Source organism: Trachypithecus francoisi, unplaced genomic scaffold (assembly GCF_009764315.1).
Source record: "Trachypithecus francoisi isolate TF-2019V2 unplaced genomic scaffold, Tfra_2.0 Lachesis_group11, whole genome shotgun sequence".
NCBI classification, from domain to species: domain Eukaryota; kingdom Metazoa; phylum Chordata; class Mammalia; order Primates; family Cercopithecidae; genus Trachypithecus; species Trachypithecus francoisi.
Window position 1 is genome coordinate 1,833,921 of NW_022681456.1, and position 21,148 is coordinate 1,855,068.

Genomic DNA, 21,148 nt, shown 5'->3' on the forward strand with positions numbered 1-21,148 from the left:
CAACATGCTTAGTTCCCGCTCCTTCAGGAATAATCACGTGAGACTCCCATCAAAAGAATTTCCCAGTGCCCCTCTCACTGTCTCATTCCGGAGCAGCCTTCTCTGACCCAGCTATTGGAGCTCACTTTCGCTTCGCAATAAACTTCTCCGCCCACTCTTACTTTGGACTTGCTCCCAAATTATTTCTTGCACTGATGTCAAGAACCTGAACAGGCCCACCCACAGTATCCCTGGCCAATGGGAGGCCTCAGCAGGACACGGCGGGAGGGAGAGGTGGGGAGGCCACAGCCTGGTGCTTTTCTGTCTCGCCCCCTCCAGTGTGTCTGGCTTCTCCGGGAGCGCCTGCCGTTACTGAAGTCCCAACTTTGCCTCTTTCTTTCTCCCTTCAACCTAAGACAAAGAGCGGTGTGCTGGCTTCCTGCTGTTGCTAAATTCTGGGCTGCTGTATGCCCCTGGGTTTGGCTTCTGTGTTCTTCCACCAGTTCTCTGCATTACATAATGTCCCTGTGAAATGTCTTGAGTCAGTTCTGTCTCTGGACTAGACCACGCCTGCAACAGTATCTGTTCTATTGGGACAGGAGGTTCCTGAGAACACACTAGTGCTGCTGTGCTCCACAGGGCTGCTGCTCCCAGGTAAGTGCACAGGAGAGCTGTTGCCACAACCCTCTCAACGTCCAACAGAACTTCGCTGTGCGTGCGGTGATTTATTTTCCTTCCGCACCAACTTAGTTGGCCTTTATGCCACAGAGATGAGCAGCCTAGGACGCTAACGAGGCCATGGCTCCGGCAGACCCTGACAGTGAAGCTGTGGTCCCTGGTTAGTGGTCACTGTCTGCCACTCAGGATCTCCCTTCATTCCTCCAGGGAGCCAAGGTGCATGTTCGTGCCATAGAGAGACCTACGCTTTTCATGCAACACGGCCCTAGATTCAGGCCCACTCCCTGGCCTGGGGCTCAGCTGGAGACACAGGAACCTGGTCCTGGCTGCAGGAAGCACCACCCATGGGTCCAGGGAGGGGTGTTGTGCTTGTCACTGTATTTCAAGGGCTACGAAGGTGTCGCCGTCAGCCATTCTGCTCTTTGTGACTTCACCCTATGTACTAACGTTAGAATTGCCACTTCTGAAAAGGATGTGACTCACTCCATTAAAAAAAAAAAAAGTAAAGTTTTTTCTTTCAGGAGCCTGCTGCCTGAGGGAACCCTGTACAGTTCTGGAGTCAAAAGTGGAGCCTCAGGCCAAGTGATTAGGAACAGGAAGAGATTCTGGGCAGAAATGATCGACGCATTTATAAAGGAGATTCTATTCGTTCCATGTCTGGAGGATGAAAATGCAGAATGTCAACTCACACAGAGCATACAGTCTGTGCCTGCCCTGTTCAGGTTAAATCCACACCAAAGCTCATTCTGCAAAAAACAAAATGGAGATATAGAGTGAATAATCAGCTCCCTGCACCCCACGCTTCGCAAACCCCAACACTATCCCTCTCACTCCCAAGTCCATGCCGCGAGCGCTACCTGACCCTGCCTGACCCTGCCGTAGAAGCAGGGCTCCCGGCTGTTAATTTCCAGTAGGAAATTCAACAGCTCATCAAACCCATGGTTGCCTTGGCCTGGTCAGAAGAGACTCTCCTCCCGCAGGAGAAAGAGTGAAGGGTTATCAGATTCTAAGAGTCTTGGGAGGTCACTTTGTTCAGGAAGTCACCTCCTGCGTGGGGGTCCCTCCTCCCACATCTATTCCTGGAACCCCAGGTTGGCTAGGGGTCCGAGGGGGCTTCGCTTGAGGTAAGGAGACCCCCCAACACTGTTTTTTTGGGGTGGGGCACACCCTTCTGGGGCTACATTGGACCCCGACCGTCTACTTCCCTCTGAAGGGCCCCGGTTCTCGCTGCTTACGGCGAAGGAGACCTGTGAGCCAAGGGAGGCTCCCCGTTGTGATTAGGCTTCCATGGCCAACAACCCAGGTCCTTGTCACAGACGCTGGCATTTTGTTGTCCTGCTGGTTTGATGCCAGCATCCATCGGACAAATCAATGGTCAAAGGGAGGCAGGGAGTAGAGAGAGGGCACCGTGCATTCTGCAAGTGAGTCCAGAGCTCCAAAGACAGCCAGTTCCATTCAAACAAACAACTCACTTGCTGATGTCCAGGTGAGTTGTCTAGGCAGCGTTGCAAAAGTTCCCCAAACCCTTGTGTATGTGCACATTTGGAGCCTGTGAGTGGATCTGCTCCAATGATTAGCCAAGATGGGAACATGGGCTGAACCTCCACCTCCCCTCCCAGCCAAGTTTTCAGCTTCTACACAGGTTCCTGGGCGGAGGGGCCAATTCTACCAAAATCAGGCCCAGGAGAACTGTCCGGGGCATGTTGTTAGAACAGAAATCCTGCAGGTGCTGCCCCAACTCATTCCGTCCAGGCCTTCCAAGGTTAGTGCCCTGGAAAGAAGAACTCAGCTCCAGGCCCGGCCCCACTAGAGAGAGGCCAGGACACTCCCAGGACAGTGCTGGGGAGGGCAGGAGCTGGGGCTCCGGTGAGGTGGGTTCCAGGCTGAGGGAAGGAGTCCTGGAGGGAATCAGGTGAGGAGAGGAGACCACAATGGAGAGCAGGTGTCTTCGGAGGACCTGGGGTCACCGGATGGCTTGCACTGTTCTGGGACTCCGGAGCCTGGCAGGACTGCCTCTGGGGTCCAGGGGAGCCTGACCCTTCCCAGGATCTCAGGATCTGGGCCATCCATGGGGAGGACAAAGACGGGGGCCCACTGCTCACCCGGAGATGTGGGATTGAGGAAGGGGCTGTCCCTGCTTCTCACACTGGCTCCACTGAGCCCCCAGATCCTTCCTGCACTGCCATGGGCCCTGCAGGCATCTTTCCTGGCCAGGAGACCCTCAGCAGTGAGTCCACTTCTCAGAGCAAACGTCCAGGTAACCCCTGTGTGGTGGCCGCCAGCCTCCCTGTCCCCTGAGCAGCCAGGTGGGTGCTCCGAGTCCAGAGTCCTGTCCATACCCCTTCCTCTGTTCCCATCTGTCACCACTGGGCCACAGCCTCAGTGAGGGATGCTGCAGGCATGCCCTTGGGACACGCACCAGGGGTGAGGGTAGGTCCAGCTGCCAGCAGTTGCGCCCCAGGGCTCCTGGCTGTGGTGAGGGTCTGGTCTAGCCACCACCAGCTCCCAGGGTGCCTGCTCTGACCCGGGCTGAGTTCAGGAAGGGGCCTCTTCCAGGTCCTCCCCTAGAAGGGGTGGGCACCTTCCCATTTCAACAGTCCTGAGAGGGCACCTTTTCCTTCTGTGCACACTTGCTGGTGGCAGCCCAGGCCCCATGTGCCCCTGACAGGCCATGCTGTCACTCCAGGGCCTGTCCCCTCTGTGTTCAGTCAGTGGCCACGTCTTGCTGTCCACGCTGCACACAGGACCCCAGGTTTTGCTGCTCTGTGTCTCCCCAGCCTCATCCCCAGCCCCAACCTCAAAGGCCTCACGCTTGGGAACCTTGAGAGCTGAGCCTCCAATGCTCTGTGGATCCTCTGCCTGATCGGGGGGTCGCCTCTGCCACAGGGACACATGGCCCAGAGCACTCTCTCCCTGGTGGGCTGGCCTCCTGCCCCAGAAAGCAGGCCAGACCCATGGCTTGAGATAGGACACTTTCCAAAATTAAATTCCTCTGCCAGAGGCGTCTCGCTCAGACAGTGAGCTCGCATAATTGCTCGTTTTGGGATCTGATCAGTTATTTCCTTGACAAGAGCCTGTGGATATAATGTTAATAGAAAAAAATTGTATTTGGCATTTTTGTGCTCTTCCCTGCCAAAGGCTCTGAGCTTCGGCGCTTATTGGTTTCCTGCGGCAGATTCATTTTGCATTTCCTCCTTATTACTGGGCTTAGTGGAACCCGAGCTGTTTGAGGAGGCAGAGATGATCGTTTTCCACCTCCGTGCTGGGCAGTTCATCAACAGGGTGCAAATGACAGAGGCTGGGTGGGGAGTGGCAGACTCGGAGGCAGAGGGCAGGCCGGAGACCAAGTGAGGGAGCCCAGTGGCCATCAGAGACAGCGTGAACAGGAGCTGTGGGTCACAGCTCTGTGGTCCCAGCCAATCACCGCCAGGGTCCAGAGTTGCCAAAACTTCCATTTGTTCAAGAACATCTTGGCGCCGCATTCCCAGTTGAGGTCCCTGAAGTCTGCAGATGGCCCTTGGTGGGACCCGCTGCCCTCCAGGCCCTGTCCTGCTCCCCCGACCCCACTCCACCCACCCTAAGATGACTGGGGCCCTCCATCTGTCCAGGCTCCCTTCCCTGCTATTTTTGAGCTGGACTCCCAGTGGAGTCTCCCCTGGGGCACAGAGCGGGCTGGAGAAAGAGGCTGAGGTCAGGGCATTTATTCCTCATGCCCTCCCTGCATGGGGCTGCGCTGCTGGCAAGAGCTGGGACCCTCAGTCTCCAGGCCCAGCTTCTGTGGAGTGCCCCGCACGGCTTCACTGGGACCCTTAGTCTTCAGGGTCCAGCTTCTGTGGAGCATCCCGCATGGCCTCCCTGGGACTCCCAGTCTCCAGGCCCAGCTTCTGTGGAGCGTCCCGCATGGCCTCCCTGGGACCCCCAGTCTCCAGGGCCCAGCTTCTGTGGAGCATCCCGCATGGCCTCCCTGGGACCCCCAGTCTCCAGGGCCCAGCTTCTGTGGAGCAGCCTGCATGGCCTCCCTGGGACCCCCAGTCTCCAGGGCCCAGCTTCTGTGGAGCGTCCCGCATGGCCTCCCTGGGACCCCCAGTCTCCAGGCCCAGCTTCTGTGGAGCGTCCCGCATGGCCTCCCTGGGACCCCGCAGCGTGGCTCCTGCCCTGCTCCTCAGGCCAGAGGTGGTGATGACAGCCACTGCAGCCCCTCCTCTCCGAGTTCCATGCCACATTTGCTTGCCCAGCCAGCGCCTCTGCAAGGCACCCTTCTGTGAAGGGTTGAGTGAACTCTGGTTCCTGCCAGGGCCCCAGCTGATGGAGCCTAGAATGAAAAAGATACCACAAGCCTCTGAACCCTCCCCATCCCAACGAGAAAACAGCCTCCCACTCAATTCATTCAAACAAACAGCCTCTGTGCCTGGACTGACCCTGCTTTTGAACCCAGCCCAAGGTCAGGCAGCTCCCCCTTCCCTGTTTCTCATGGCTGGGACGTGGCATGAGAGCTGTGGCCTGTCCTGGGGCTGACAGGGGTCAGCCAGGGCTGAGGTGTCACAGATAGTGAGGACTGGGGTACTGGGAGTAGGGACCTGGGAGAGGCTGGTCCTGGGAACTATGTCAAGGAGGACAGTGGTCATCAGGCAGCATGTGAGGGAGAAGAGGAGGCACCTTCTCCAGAGGAGGGAATCTTGGTGCAGGCAGCTGCTCCATTCCCTTGGAGCTTGGGCTGGGCTGTGACCCTCCGGGTGGGAAAGCAGCAGCCACCTGGAGAGACTCCGGCTCAGGGCAGGGGCGTCTGCCCAGCCAGCCACTGCCTGTGGGCCTTGTTCATAGGAGACATTGTGGTGCAGCCAGCACATGCGCTGGACTGCTCTTCTCTGGGGGCCAGGAGAGCCCAGGTGGATGTCATGGTCCCAGACAGCCCTGCTCAGCTGAGAGGGACACCTGCCATCCAGGAGTAGGGGGGTTCTCTTCCTCGACACGGAACCTACACATGGCTTCGCTGGTTGTGAAAGTGATACAAGCTTCCTGTGAAAGAAAAGCAGGAAAGTAAGCAGCGCGAAGGCATTTCCATGAAGTGGAAGGCGTGTTCGGGTCAGCGTGTCCCTCCATGCCCCACACTTCAGGCATTCCGTTCGTGTTTTTACAGCTTTAACATTTCCTACATATGAATGCCATGCATGTATTTTGAAACAAAATGGATCCTAATACACAAAAGGTCCTCTTTAAAATTACTTAACATTGTGGTGTGCGCGTTTTCGCAGTGACTGTGGACCTACTGTGTGGCATTTCACTGTGTAGGTTCCCACCCCTGGCCCTGTAAAGGGGCTGGGTCTGTTGTCACTGCTCCTCCAGCATAAAGCTTCGAACAGTGCTGATCAAATGTCCCTGATCAGGGAGTAGGGGAGAGGTGGAGGCAGGGACAGCTCCCACAGGGATGCGAGGGTAGGGGAAGTGCGCAGAGGGAGTGACTCAGGGCTGGCGATCTTAGTGGGAGAAGCTAAGCCCTGCATGCTTTGGGGGCTTGGCCCTAGTCATAGGTCCTGTGAGTCTGTCCTTGTAGGCATTTCTTCATGGAGCAAACATCTCCAAATGTGAAAGCCTTTTGGCACATTTCACCAAACTGCCCCCAGAAGCTTCGAACAGTGGACACTTACCAGCCCCCAGAGGGGTCCTGAGACACCATCCCCCAGACCCTCATTGGCATCAGCTATTGCAGTTCATTTCCGTCTTTTCTGACCCAATGAACATGAAGTATTTTCATTTTGTTTGTGTATCTTGGATAGTGATGTTGCTTCCATTGCGGCTCCATTGTTTTTGTGTGTCTTCTTTCTTGAACTTTTTATTCGTGCCAATCCTTTGTATACAGATCTCTTTTTTCATATTGATTTGAATATGCTCTTTACATATTAAGGATACAAACTTGTTGTTTGTCATGTCTTCAAATGCTTTCCTCCAATTCACTTGCCTTACAAAGTCATGATGATGCATTCTGCATTCAGAGACTTTAAAATCTATGCAATTCCATAACCTATCTTTTGCTTATTTTCCATGCACATTGCACCTAAGTTATTTCTTACCTTCAAGATTTTAAATTATTTTTCTACAGTTTCCTCAAAATCAAACAAAATTTGCAACAAAATTAAAGCAATAACTTAAAAATTATTTTAAGTGGCAGAAAAAAGAATACATTCTAGTAGAAATTTCAAAGAATTTGCCAAAGCCCGTGTATTTGAGGACCTGCCATTTGCCAGGCAATGTGATCAAGGCTGGGAATATAATGAAAAATTCTGCTTCCTTGGAGCTCATAGCTAGGAGGCATCCACAAATTATCACATGGATCGGTATAAAACTAGCCCTGGGAACAGAAAATCCCACAAAGAACAGTGGAGAATCACTCCTTGAGAATTCTCAAATTTTCACAGAGATTAATGTAAATGACCGCTGAGATAAATGTTGTGAAGGTGAAGTGTATGAGCAGTGGTGGCCTGTGCTGCCCACGGCACTCCCTGTTTAAGCTTCCCCAGAGGGAGTGATGTTGAGCTGTGATTTTGCATGAGTGGAGGTTCACTCATTTAAATGAGTGATTTTAAATAAGTGGAAGCACTGAGATCATGAGGAGGGAGAGGTCCTAAGGAGGAAGGGAGGAGAGTTCACATGCCAGTTCAAAGACACCTCCCAGCTCGCGGACACCTCCCGGCTTGAGGACACCTCCCAGCTCGCTCCGCTCCCTCCTGCTCTGCTCCCTCCTAGTCTCATCGTCTGGAGGTAGCTACAGTTGGAATCTGGTGTGTATCCTTCTAAAACATCTCATGTGCACCTTTAAACATAAATTTATAATGTTAATAATGGAAAAATAGAGTGACTGTGTGTATATATTTATGTTTGCTGTCTGCTTATGAAAAATTTCAAAAATGTACAGAAAGGTAGAGGATACATAAAGCTCTCACATACTCATTGCCTGACATCAACAACCACAAACATTTTACTTCCCCCAGAGTCAGAGTCCCACAGGTAACAAGTGACTCTAAATGGGACAGGGAAGAGGTGGATGCAGGAATGGCTCCCTAGGCCAGGCACAGTGGCTCAAGCCTGTAATCCCAGCACTTTGGGAGGCCGAGACAGGCGGATCACGAGGTCAGGAGATCGAGACCATCCTGGCTAACACGGTGAAACCCCGTCTCTACTAAAAAATATAAAAAAAAAAAATTAGCCGGGCGAGGTGGCGGGCGCCTGTAGTCCCAGCTACTCGGGAGGCTGAGGCAGGAGAATGGCGTGAACCCGGGAGGCGGAGCTTGCAGTGAGCTGAGATCCGGCCACAGCACTCTAGCCTGGGCGACAGAGCGAGACTCCGTCTCAAAAAAAAAAAAAAAAAAAAAAAGGAATGGCTCCCACAGGCGTGGGTGGGCGGAGGAAGTCTGCAGAGCCAGTGCAGCATTTCAGGGCTGGGATCTTAGCAGGGTCTCAGCAGTGTAGCTAAGACCACTGCGTCTCCATGGCCCGGGGCGGGGGGTGGTTACTCACCCAGCGGGGCAGCAGCTGGCTCTGCATGAGGGGCTGCCAGACAAGAACTGTAGTCCAGCAAGCAGGGGTAGGGGAGCAGGTGTTCTGAGCACAGCCCCTCACCTCTGGTTGAGCCAAAGGTCTCCAGAGGACACAGAGTCCCTTTACTACTGGATATTAAGGTCAGCCTCCAGGCACAGGACTGGGTAGAGAGCACTGAGAGAGATGTATGTGGAGGGAAAGGGAAGCTTGCAGCATGGTTGAGTGCTTTAAAGCAAATTGCACACCCCATGTCCTCACATTCCTAAATCCTTCAATAGGCATCCGAATAAGGAATCTCTTCTTCCGTGACTACCATTCTACACTCATGCTTTGCAAAATGAACAACTTCTTCATTTAATCAAACACTGCAGTGGGCTCAGGGTTTGTGTCCCCACAAAATGCATATGTCAAAACCTAATCACCCACATAATGGATTAGGAGGGGAGGCCTTTAGGAGGTGATTAGGTCCTGAGGATGGAGCCCTCATGAATGGATTAGTGCCCATATACATGGGCTCCAGAGAGCTGCCTTGCTGCTTCCACCATGTGAGGATGCAGCAAGAAGACCACCATCTATGAACCAAGAAGGGGGCCTTGTGAGACGCTGAATCTGCAGGAGCCTTGAATTTGGACTCACTAGACTGTGAGAAATAAATGTTGTTTATAAGCCACCCTGTCTAAGGCATTTTGTTACAGCAGCCTGAACTGACTAAGACAAACACTTAGTCTATACTCAAATTCCCTTTGCCGGAGGTGTTTGAAACAGAGCGACTCCATCTTGAACAGGGACTGAGTAAAATGAGGCTGAGACCCTCTGGGCTACATTTCCAGGAAGCTATGCATTCTTACTCACAGGATGAGACAGGAGGTGGACAGAATTGATATCACAAGATACAGGTCAAAAAGGCCCTGCTGATAAAACAGGATGTGGTAAAGAAGCCGGCCAAAACTCACCAAATCTGAGATGGTGATGAAAGTGACCTCTGGTGGTCCTCACTGCTTGTTAAATGCTAATTCTAATACATCAGGTGCTAAAAGTCATTCCCACCAGCGTCATGACAGTTTACAAATGCAACGTTACCCTATATGGTCTCAGAGGGGGAGAAACCCTCAGTTCTGGGAAATCCCCATCCCTTTCCCAGAAAACTCATGAATAATCCATCCCTTGTTTAGCAAGTAAGGAAGAAATAACCACAAAAATAGGCAACGAGCAGCCCTTGGAGCTGTTCGGTCTATGGAGTAGCCATTCTCTTGTTTATTTACTTCGCTCATAAACTTGCTTTCATTTTACTCTACCAACTTGCCTGGAATTCTTTCTTGTGTGAGGTCCAAGAACCCTCTCTTGGGGTCTGGATCAGGGCCCCTTTCCGGTAATATCTTGATTATCGAAAAAACTGAATTTTAGTAGCTGATTTATTTGAATCCAGATCCAAGCAAATTCTATATGTCGTGTCAGAAAGCTCTATCTGTTAAGTCTCTTGAAATCTAGAACTGTCTCTTTCTGCCCCCACCTCCAGCTCCATTTCACAGATCTCCTACCTCATGCTGGCTTTTTGAGGAAAGCAAGTCCCATTAGATATTCACATTAGGATCTGCCCGATGGCTTCCGGGGCTGTTTAACTTGTTTCCCTGCCTCACATGTTGCTGCAGGCTTGAAATTAAATGCCAGGGCTGATGAGATCCAGGTTTGCTCTGTGCACGGATACCTGGTAGGTGAAGCTGTATTCTTTGTACTGCAGCATATCAGGAGACACATAATGATTAAATCTCACCTTTTATGATGCTGAGACTGATCAGTGAATTCAGATGGCAACAATGATTCATTCATTGCAAGTTTCTCTATCGATCTTCCACTTAAGAGTTTTACCATCTATTGATGACATTAACCTAGAAAATTTTTAATAAGATGTTGGAACTTCTAATTCTCTTCCTCCTTCTGAAATTATTTGCTTGAGTGCTTCTGTTTAGAAGAGCCATCCCTTATCCACTAAGGCTATGATTTATCATGAAATACAATTAATACCAGGAAGCCAGGATAAATGCTTAGTTTTCCACTTTATTTATCAGTTTTCAGCATAATGGACTGGCATCCTAGCAACCTCCAGAAGTGTGCAATAAGTTTTGTTGTATATATCTCGTCTGTATCACCCCTTATACACATTCTTTTACTCATAGCTTGTTTTTAATTGAAGTGAATCTCACATAACATAAAATGAATCCTTTTAAAGTGTACAATTCAGTGCCATTCAGTATATTCACACTGTTGTGCGACGGTCACCTCCAAAACATTTTCATTCCTTTTGTCCTCCCTCCTCCACAGCCCATGGCAGCCACTTATCTGCTGTCTCTGGATTTAGCTATTCTGGATATTTTTAACATAAATGAAATCATGCAATATATGATCTTTTGTTGCTGGCTTCTTTCACTTAGGGATATTCTGAAGGCCCATCCATGCTGTCACATGTGTGAGTGCTTCATTTCTTGTTAAAGCTGAAAAATGTTCCATTGCATGGACAGACCACATTTTGTTTGTTCATTGATTGGCCATTTGTGCCGTTTCCAACTTCTGGCTGTTGTGAATAGTGCTGTTAGGAACATTCATCTACAAGTATCTGTTCTTTTGGGCATAGACTTAGGGGTGAAATTTCTGGTTCAGATGGTAATTCTATGTTTAGCTTTTTGAGGAAGTGCTGAACCATTTTCCACAGGGCCATTTTACATACACATTGTACATACGGTGATGCGTGAGAGTTCTGCTTCCCCCACATCCTGACCCACTTCTTACCTTTGTCGCTATTATTATTACTGCTATGTTACCATCCTACGGGGTGTGACGTGCTTCCTCATTGACGTTTTGATTTGCATTTCCCTAATGACCCCAGATGTTATAATCATCTTTTCATGTGCTTGCCAGCCATCTATATATCTTCTTTGGAGAAATATCCAAGTTGTCCGCCTGTTTTTAAATTCTGTTTTAATTGGGTTGTCCTTTTGTTATTAAGTTGTATCTGTTCTTTGCACATTTTGAATTCTAGGTCCTTAGCAGTTATATAAACTGGAAATATTTTCTCTTATTCTGTAGGTTGCCTTTTCATTTTGTTGACAGTGTTCTTTGATACACGAAAGTTTAATTTTGCTAAAGTCAACTTTATCTATTTTTTTCTTTTGTTGCTTACGCGATTGGTGTCAAAGCTAAAAGTCCATTACCAAATCCAAAGTCATGAAGTCATTACCCCTTTCTTCTAAGAGTTTTATACTTTTAGTTCTTATATTTAGCTCTTTGATCCACTTTATGTTAATTTTTGTATATGGAGTGGGATAGGTCTAATCTCATTCTTTGCAGGTGAATATCCTGTTTTCCCAGCAACATTTGTTGAAGAGATTATTCTCACCCTGTTGAATCCTCTTTGCACCCTTGTCAGTCATTTGACTGTGGATGCACAGGCCTGTTTCTGGACTCTCTATTGCATCAGTCTATCCTTATGCCAGAACCACACTGTTTTGATGACTGCAGCACAGTAATATGTTTTGAAATGAAAAAAAAAAAAGTGAGTCCTCCAACCTGGTTAGTTTTAAAGATTATTTTAGTTATTTGCCATAACTTGCAATTCATATGAATTCTAATATCAGATTTGCCATTTCTACAAGAAAAGGAAAAAAAGAGAAAAAAAGAAAAAAATCCACTGAGATTGTGATTCAGAAATAGCTCTGAATCTGTAGCTTGCTTTGGGAAGTTTTGATGTCTTAACAATATTAAATCTTCTAAGACATTAACACAGGGTGTGTTTCCATTTATTTAGGTCTTCTTTAATTTCTCTCATTAATGTTTTGTTTTCAGAGTGCAAATCTTACACCTCCTCAATTAAATTTATTACTAGATATTTTATTCTTTTTGGTGTCATTGTGAATTGAATTGTTTTCTTAATTTCATTTTAGGAATTTTCATTGCTAATGTGTAAGAATACAATGGATTTTTGTGTGTTGATTTTGTATCTTGCAATTCTATTAAATTCTATTATGTTTAGTAGTTTTTTGTGTGTGAATTCTTTAGGGTTTTCTATGTACAAGATCAAGTCATCTAGGAATGTAGTTCTACATCTTCATTTCCAATTTGTATGTCTTTTATTTTGTTTTCTTGGTTAATTGTTATGATTAGAAATTTCAGCACAATGTTGAATGGAGGTGGCAAAAGTGAGCATGTTTTGTTCTTGAATTTAGCTGGGAAGGCTTCAGTCCTTCAACATTGAGTACAACATTAGCAGTAAGTTTTTCCTAAATGCTTTTTGTTATGTTGAAGAAGTTGCCTTCCATTTCTTGTTTGTCGAGTTGGTTTTTTGTTTGGTTGGCTTTTGTTTTGTTTTTTAAATCATAAGAGGCTGTTGAGTTTTGTCAAATGCTTTTTCTACATTAATTGAGACAATTGTAATATTTTCCTTAATTCTACTAATTTTGTGTGTTACATTAAATAACTGCTGTATGTTTAACCATCCTTGTGTTCCTGGGATAAATCCCACTTGGTTGGTTATGTTGTATAATTATTTTACCACGCTGCTGTATTACATTTTCTAGTATTTTGTCAAAGATTTAATAATCATAAGGGATACTAATCTGTAATTTTTTCTTGTGATGTCTGCCTTTGGTATCAGGATAATGCTGGCCTCATAAAAAGAGTTAGGAAGTATTTCTTCCTCTTTATTTATTTATTTTTTTTTGGAAGAGTTTGATAATTTTGGGTGTTTGTTTAAATGTTTGTGCTGTTTACCAGCAAAGCCACTTTGTCCTCTAGTCTTCTTTGGTGGGAGGTTCTGATTATAATTCAGTCTCTTTCTTTGTTATAAGTCTGTTCAAATTTCTATTTCTCCTTGAGTCGGTTATCGTAGTTTGTGTTTTACCAGGAGTTTGTTTCACCTAAACTTCTGAATTTGTTGGCATACAATTGCTCATAGTATTCTCTTATAATCCTTTTATTCTGCAAGGTAGGTAATAATGGCCACATGTTCATTTCTGACTCTGAGTCATGGCTTTTGATGTACCCTGAGTCTTCTAATCCATTGCAGTCATTATTCTTTCTGAGTTGTGTTAACACATCCCTGTTCAGCAAGAGCATCAGGCTGGCTCCTGTGTCTGGGCAATACCACTTCATGAGTCCATGGCAGCATCTTTGATCTGTGAGACACCGAGATGACCCAGTGTACTAGTCCATTCTCACACTGCTATAAAGACATTCCTGATGCTCGGTAATTTATAAAGAAAAGAGATTTAATTGTCTCATGGTTCTGCAGGCTATACAGGCTTCTGCTTCTAGGAAGGCTGTAGGAAACTTACACTCATGGCAGGAGGCGAATGGGAAACAGGCACAGTTTTCACATGGCCAGCAGGAGAGAGAGAGAGCAAAGGGGGAGGTGTTACACCCTTTTCAAACAGCTAGATCTCATGAGAACTTTATCACAAGACAGCACTAAGGGGAAGGTGCTAAACCATTAGAAACCACCTCCGTGATCCAATAATCTCCCACCAGACCCCACCTCCAACACTAGGGATTAACAATTCAACATGAGATTTGGGTGGGAACACAGGGCCATACCATATCACCCAGGCACATCTTGAATATTTCCTACTAAGGACCTGGAATCAGTTATTCAAATGGTTCAGGATCCTCCAGATCGATATCTTATGTATCTATAATTCCCTTGACCTGGAGTGCTCTCCTGTGCCCATTTTTTGTACAGTTCATATTTATTCTTCAGGTCTTCATTTAGATGTCCTTCTTGGATGCCTCCCTTGTGCCCCACAGACTTTATCCAGCCCCTCTTGACAGTATTTTGCCTTGGTGGTATTGTTTTCGGAGGTTGGCCATTATTTGTTTAGAGTCTGGGCCTGCTAATATTAAGGGTGATTTGAGCCTGGGGCTTTCAGGGGATGCCACGTGGGGCCCAGCAATGAATACAGCAGAGCAGAAGGCAGAGCCCCCAGGGCAGAGACTGAGGTCTTGATGACACTGCTGGGCCCTGGTGCTGGCTGTCAGCACTCCTGAGGCTTTCCCCGCAATGCTGGGGGAATTACAACAAAAAAACTTTCCGTTTAAACCATCAAGACCCAGGTTTTAGTCGCTTGCAACCAAAAGCCCTTAGTTATAAAATATCTTCTCCAAACTTTTTAGGATTGTCTCTCCACTGCCTGTCACCATGGCAACCCACAGTTATAATGAGATAGTTTCATGAATAATGGAGGTGAAGAGGTGGCCTATGGTGTTTGTCTCACCCAAGCTTTATCTCATTTATTGCTTCAAGATTAGATTCTCCAGCTGTCATAGGCTTCTAGATGCTCAAAGTATCTGGAATGATTGGATGTTACTCCGAAGCAGTAGACCTCATCAGGGGCAATTTAAATTATATGAGCAGGAGCAGTGTAGGAGGAAGCAGACGCATTCCACAGCTGTAATCTGGGAATTTCGGCCCCAGCCCAGAGAGACTGTGGTGGAGAGGAGGGGTCAAGGGGAGCGAATGAATTATAATCTTCTCTTTCTCCAGTCACGCCAGCTGGTCACCACAGTTCTCACTGACTGGTTCTTTTAATAATTTTTTTCTACTTTTCAAAAAGAAATGGTATTTGCACCCAATTTAATGAGTTCCATAGCTACAAAAATGATATTCTCCCTCTCTCCTCCACTGTCCCTCCCCAGAGACCACCTTTCATTCTTTTAGTCATCTCTCGTGTTGTCTGTCTTCCCATCTCCAAATGACAGCCTGTGTTTCCATCTCCTGATGCTTCCATGTGAGGCACCACCTTCGATAGGGAAGGTTGGGACCTGCTTCTCCTCCGCCTGCTCCACCCACAGGCACCCCCATCCACCCCTGCCACTGGGATTCCCTCAAATCGAGACTGGCTGCTGACATCACCGAGCTCATCTGAGCCCCGTCCACCGTGGAGCCGACAGAGACCATGGGGACTTTCCTCATCTGGATATTTCATTTTTCCCTCAAATCAGTAGCTTAAAATAACTGCTTTGTTATCATTAATTCAACCCCAATTCTCCATAAATTGACCAAGTCAGTTTTCAAGACCTTCGCTGGGATCAGCAGTGCTGTTTCCCCTTCCCGAGTCCTCTGTCCTGTGCCCGTCTGAGCCAGCTCTCCCCATGCCTGCAGCTCACTGTGCTCTGTGCTCTTCCGTCATTCTGGGTGGCCTTTGCTTCTTTCCCCAGATGGACCTCCCGTTTCCTGGAAACCTCCCTCCACCTTAGAATCAGCATCCCTGATGGCAGCCCTGGGCCTGCTGGGTTTGGATTTCAGGGAAAAGCTGGGCCTGCATCCCTCCATGTAGAGCAGCTGTCCACACTGCCACCAGCCTGAGTGAGGACATCACCCTCACAGTGTCAGTGACTTGGTCTGGAGAGCCGTGTGTCCACTGCTGATCTGGGCCTCCCAGGAGAAGCTGCCCCGTGCAGTCCTGAGGTCTGTGCTATTGCCTGGGACTGCAGGTGGAGCCATCTGCACCAGAGATGGGAGCGCGGCTGCTCTGTGATGGACGTGCAGCAGAGAGCTGCGGAGAACGCCCCTCTGTGTCACGAGTGTGGGCTCCTGCAAAGCCAGTCCCGGGCTTCCCCAGACATCAGGTGGATGAAGCTCGCAGCGGCCCTTACTTTCAAAGCTGTCCTCAAAGAGGCGTCCATGGCCTGCGGACCAGTGACAGCCAAGGGAGGACACTATGTTCCTGGCCACCTTCTCGACCCCTTCCAAAGTCCGCCTGGCCTCACTCTTGTATGTCAGCATCTCCCTGCCTGGCAAATGAGAGAAGACATTGACGGAAGAGTTTCAATAATAATTGTCCTTTTCCCGGCAACTTTTAAAACATATTTTTCCCTCCATGAAAGCTTTAAGATAAATGGCACGTTGACCGCACCGGCTCCCGCTCCAGGGCTCTTTGTTAGGAGCGGGGCCGTTTATCAACTGCCAGTCACCCTGGCCCGGCACAGCAGGGAACAGAGGCCTCTCCCCTACGATGTGCTCTGCCCAGGCTGCTCCCTTTCAGCTCAGAACGATGGAACGTGTGTTTCTGCCCCGCGTTGGGTGTGGGCTCCGTTCATTCCTACCAGCTTAGTTTCCCAGTAGCTGGGAAATACAATTTATTGTAAACCTTGCATTATTTTGTGGATAACTAACTGGAATAATGAGCAATTCATTTCCAGAGAATACACAGGCCTTCCCAAGGCTTCCAAATGTGCATAAAAACCAATACCAGTGCTTCTTCATCAGCCTACCTGCATCTCCCCTAAACCTGTTTCCTCCTCTTCAGATAATACCAGAAGACCAATTCTTTCTCTCTCTCTCTGTGTGTCTCTCCCCAGAGCCAAACCATTTACAAATTCTGTCATCTCCAGCTCCAAGAGACATCTGGAAAAAATGTGCCCCCATCCATCTCCACTGCCACCGCTATAGTCTGAGCTCCAGTCGTTTCCTGCTTGGACCAATGCCGTAGACTGCAAACTCATTTCCTTCCATTCCCACCTCTCTCTGCAGTGCAGCCTGGGAGGCCTCTTGTGGGCAGAGCATGTTGCACACTGTCTTGCCTCCCCACATTACTAGTGGCCAGGGCACTTAGCAAAAGCGAGGCCCTTTCCCCTGCCTGGAAGGCACGCGGAGACCGGCCCCTGCTGACCTGCTGCAGCTCTGGCTTCTCTCTTTGCCCCCAGCCTCCTTTCTGCTCTTCATGGGGCCACACTGGTTTCTGCTGCATGACCGTTCCCTGGTGATGCCCCTGCCCAGGTTTGCATGCCATTGGCTCTTTGTTGGTACCAATGTCACACCCTCCAGGAGATCTTTCCTGGCTACCTCGGCTCATAATGACCTCTCCCTAGCCACATTGTCACATGGTCTGTTCTGTTTCATCGACGGCCCTTTTGACAACCGAGGATTATGCTATTCATTTTCTCACATACTTGTATGTCTCTCCACTGGACCAGAACATAAGTTCCATGAGAGCAGAGCCATGACTTTCCTGGGGCTGTGTCCCGAGCGCCCAGGACAGAGCCTGGTACATGGGGGTGCTTAATAACCAAATGTTGAATGAAGTCACCAAATCTCCCCCTTCAGTGGCTATTGTGAGTTCAGACAAAGGAAGAAGCCTTACATGAGGCTTATAGGGTTGAAGTCACACATAATTGAGATTCTGAACTTGCATAGAATTCCAGCACTTCAGGAGTTTGAGAGCAGATCTGCACATATGCAGGGATGAACAGGGTGACCCCAAGCTCTCAGACTCCTTAGCAGGGGCAGGATGGGGACAGGGGTTGTGGCATGGGGAACTGTGCATTGTGGTTGGAGGGCTGTCAGCTGATCACTCGTCCCATCTGGAATCCCCCAGAGTTTCTCTCTGCATTTCCCTTCCAGCTGCTGCCTCCTGCACCCTTATGGCTTATGCAGCAGCATTTACAAGTGAGTCACCCCGAGCGGTTGCCGCAGTGGCCAGGGGCAGGTCCGTGACCCTGAGCGGTTGCCGCAGTGGCCAGGGGCAGGTCAGTGACCCCGAGCGGTTGCCGCAGTGGCCGGGGCAGGTCAGTGACCCCGAGCGGTTGCCGCAGTGGCCGGGGCAGGTCAGTGACCCCGAGCGGTTGCCGCAGTGGCCAGGGGCAGGTCCGTGACCCCGAGCGGTTGCCGCAGTGGCCAGAGGCAGGTCAGTGACCTCGAGCGGTTGCCGCAGTGGCCGGGGCAGATCAGTGACCCCGAGCGGTTGCCGCAGTGGCCAGGGGCAGGTCAGTGACCCTGAGTCGCTGCTGCAAGGTGACAAGTGTAGAGGATGGTCTTCAGGGATTGCTACAGAGGAGAGGGCACTTCACTATCTAGCTTTCAGAACATGAGCCTCAAGTTTCTTTTGCCTTGTTTCCTCTTCAGGGAAAACAGACAGAGATGGAGAAGGAGACTCCTGAGGTCATCAAGAAACACCTTGATCCAGCTTTTCTTGGAATGTTGGGGTCGATGAGCAGCAGATACGTGGCCTTTTCTGTGCTGGCCACTGGGAGCTGGGTTTCTGCCATTTACAGAAAGAGGTCCCTGACATGCAGGCCCCAGCCCAGGCTGAGCTTGAAGGGCAATGGCACACATGGCCTCCCTTCCTGTCTGCCCACCTTATTGGGGCTTGCTGCTGTGGAGCTCCAGGGGGGCCCCTTCCCTGCTGCATGGAGCAGGGAGAAAGAATAGCTTCATGGCCAATACTCCTGCATCATGTTGCTTTGAGGATACTCTAGCTGGCACTGAGAACCTGAGCTGTGGGGTCCCGATTCTATTCATCAGTAGGTGTGTGACCCAGGGCAAGTTTAACCTCTCCAAATTTAAATTTCTTCATCTCTGAAGTGGGAAAATAATAGTCTCCAGGTCTGCAGGTTGTTTTGAGGCTTAGGCAACGCTGTATATGAAAGCATTTAGCACAATATTTTGCACATATTAAATACTCAACACACGGTGTCTATGTCAGTAAGCAGTTTCTCTCTTTAAACAACTGCACACACTCATACAATACATGATGGCTCAAATTCAGTAGAAGTTTATGTCTTGCCTTTACGGCAGTCCAAGTGGTTCTCAGATAGGTAACTCTCTTCTATGGTGTATTTCTGAGAACCAAACCCCTGCCATGATGTGGATCACCATCTCACTGATGTCTGTGTCCTTCCAGGAGAATGGACGACATCATAAAGGCGGTAATCATACTTCCTTAGGCCAGAAATGGTTCCCATCCCATCTGTTGATGAGAACGCAGCTAGGTGACCACACCTCCTTGCCAGGCAGGCTGGGCAATGTGGCTCCACCATGTACCCAGGAAGGAGGCGCAGCAATTGGTGAGCACACAGCACAGCACCCACTTGTGGTGCCCGGTCAACAGGTAAGGCCAGACACAGCCAGGCAGCCTGGCAGCGCAGATAATGAAACCTGGAGTTGGTTTACCGGTGAGGAGTGGAATCTGTTTCCTGAAGAGGCTGAGAAGGCAAACAACCTCCTCTACGGGAAGACGGGAGTGAGGGGCTGACTGCCGGCGTTCCAGGACACGAAATTCTGCCCCTCCGGGGTGCGTCCCTCTGCTTCCATTCTCATGGAAGTGGTCAGCGATGTCAGCAAGCTCATGTGGTGTTTTCCGCGGAGAGGACACTGGTCCTGGAATTGGCCTCCCTCTGGCTCCAGCAGGCCCGGCCTGGCCTCCAGCCCCTCCGCCGGCTTCTCCTTCACCCATCAGGCTTGGTCAGTCCTTCTCCTCCAGCGACCTCAGAGTGGCAGAGCCGTGGGTGCAGCTATAAATGATTGATGGCCCGGTTGTGTTGGAGGAATTGTAAACACCATTCATAATTCAGAGGGCGGACACGTACGTGGCATTTAGAATGGCGGTACCCGCAGCCTGCCGCGGAGCTGCAGGGAGGCTCTAGTGGCCGGATGAACTCAGGGCTTCAAGGCTGACTTTTCACAGAGCTCCATGTTTGAGATATTAGCTTATCACCTGTTACTTTTTTCTTTCCATCCACTACCTTATTTTACATAATTCAATTTTAAAACAGAAAACTTGCATCATTTTCCAAAACAAAAATCAGTATCTACTGTCCTTAACACCCAATCCCAGCGAGGAGGAGGAAGTGCATCTCTGATTGGCTTGATTTGGTCATGTGTCCACCCCTTATCCAATCACTGTGATGAGAGTGTGTGTAATTCTGATTGGCTTGATCTGGTCATGCGGTTATGTGTTATCCAATCACTGTGATGAGGATGTTTGGGACTATGATTGGCTTGATTTGGTCATGTGCCCACCTCTTATCCAATCACCATGATGAGGCTGGGCTGTATATGACTCTGATTGGCCAGCACTAGGCCACATGCTCACTGGTGATGTGAGTGGCTGGGGCAAAGTGCAGGTCCCTTTCTTCAGGGAAATCCTGATGTTGTGACAGGAGGAAGAGGAGGGACATGTCACATAACATCTCCCATGGTTCTGTTCTCTAAATGCCCTTCTTTCTCCCACACTGCTGAGCAGGGCTGTTGAGGCCTGGAAGGAACTGCTGGTGAAAAGTGTGGGACTGAGCCCTGTGCTCCCCAGGTGGACCCTGGTGAGCCCCTGTGTGTGAACACGCACCTGGGGTGAGCCCTGAGGGTGAGCCCCTGTGTGTGAACACGCACCTGGGGTGAGCCCTGAGAGTGAGCCCCTGTGTGTGAACACCCGCCCGGGGTGAGCCCTGAGAGTGAGCCCCTGTGTGTGAACACGCACCTGGGGTGAGCCCTGAGACTGAGCCCCTGTGTGTGAACACCCGCCCGGGGTGAGCCCTGAGAGTGAGCCCCTGTGTGTCAACACCTGCCCGGGGTGAGCCCTGAGAGTGAGCCCCTGTGTGTGAACACCCGCCCGGGGTGAGCCCTGAGAGTGAGCCCCTGTGTGTGAACACGCACCTGGGGTGAGCCCTGAGGGTGAGCCCCTGTGTGTCAACACGTGCCCGGGCTGAGCCCTGAGAGTGAGCCCCTGTGTGTGAACACCGCCCGGGGTGAGCCCTGAGAGTGAGCCCCTGTGTGTGAACACGCACCTGGGGTGAGCCCTGAGACTGAGCCCCTGTGTGTGAACACCTGCCCGGGGTGAGCCCTGAGAGTGAGCCCCTGTGTGTGAACACCCGCCGGGGTGAGCCCTGAGAGTGAGCCCCTGTGTGTGAACACGCACCTGGGGTGAGCCCTGAGAGTGAGCCCCTGTGTGTGAACACGCACCTGGGGTGAGCCCTGAGGTGAGCCCCTGTGTGTCAACACGTGCCCGGGCTGAGCCCTGAGAGTGAGCCCCTGTGTGTGAACACCCGCCCGGGGTGAGCCCTGAGAGTGAGCCCCTGTGTGTGAACACGCACCTGGGGTGAGCCCTGAGAGTGAGCCCCTGTGTGTGAACACGCACCTGGGGTGAGCCCTGAGGGTGAGCCCCTGTGTGTCAACACCTGCCCGGGGTGAGCCCTGAGA

General features: G+C 49.9%; 1 long non-coding RNA gene across 1 annotated transcript; it reads left to right on the plus strand.

Annotated features, from left to right (window-relative positions):
- The first annotated feature begins 306 nt into the window (after positions 1-306).
- Positions 307-19,588, plus strand: LOC117089170. Its single transcript, XR_004439485.1, has 3 exons — positions 307-633; positions 1,179-1,781; positions 18,080-19,588. It is a non-coding gene; the product is annotated as an uncharacterized LOC117089170 (long non-coding RNA).
- Positions 19,589-21,148: the final 1,560 nt, after the last annotated feature.